Source organism: Hipposideros armiger, unplaced genomic scaffold (assembly GCF_001890085.2).
Source record: "Hipposideros armiger isolate ML-2016 unplaced genomic scaffold, ASM189008v1 scaffold_451, whole genome shotgun sequence".
In the NCBI taxonomy this organism is placed as follows: domain Eukaryota; kingdom Metazoa; phylum Chordata; class Mammalia; order Chiroptera; family Hipposideridae; genus Hipposideros; species Hipposideros armiger.
Genome location: NW_017731801.1, coordinates 1144747 through 1145374, shown reverse-complemented (window position 1 = coordinate 1145374; position 628 = coordinate 1144747).

The following is a 628-nucleotide window of genomic DNA, read 5'->3' as shown; positions in this document are numbered from 1 at the left end:
AGGAGGAAGAGACAAAACTTTACCCTCTTAGGGTCTCCAGCTGGGCCTGAGGATTAAATCAACATAAGACTGATGAACAGGAGGAAAACATACAAATGTTTACATACACGTGAGAGGCCCCACAGGAAAGTGAAGACCCAAAGAAGCAGTTACAGCCAAACATTTATATACTACATTGGGCAAAAGAAGTAAATTGTGAAAACATGAGATGACAAAGGGACTTGGGTTAGGGCAGTTAATGGTGGAGAAGCGACTGCAGCGGTTCTCAACCTTCCTAATGCCGCGACCCCTTAATACAGTTCCTCATGTTGTGGTGACCCTCAACCATAAAATTATTTTCGTTGCTACTCTATAACTGTAATTTTGCTACTGTTATGAATCGTAATGTAAATATCTTTTTGTTTTCCGATGTTCTTAGGCGACCCCTGTGAAAGGGTCGTTCAACCCCCAAAGGGGTCGCGACCCACAGGTTGAGAACCGCTGGACTAGGATGACAAGGGTTAATTTAACAAGGCTTGTGTGTACAGAGTACTCTCAGCCTCATCTTCCTTCTCTGGAGAGGAGAATTGTTTTTTTCCCTCCGGCTTAGGGAGGACATCTTTCACATGGGAGTTTCATCCTCGCTTTC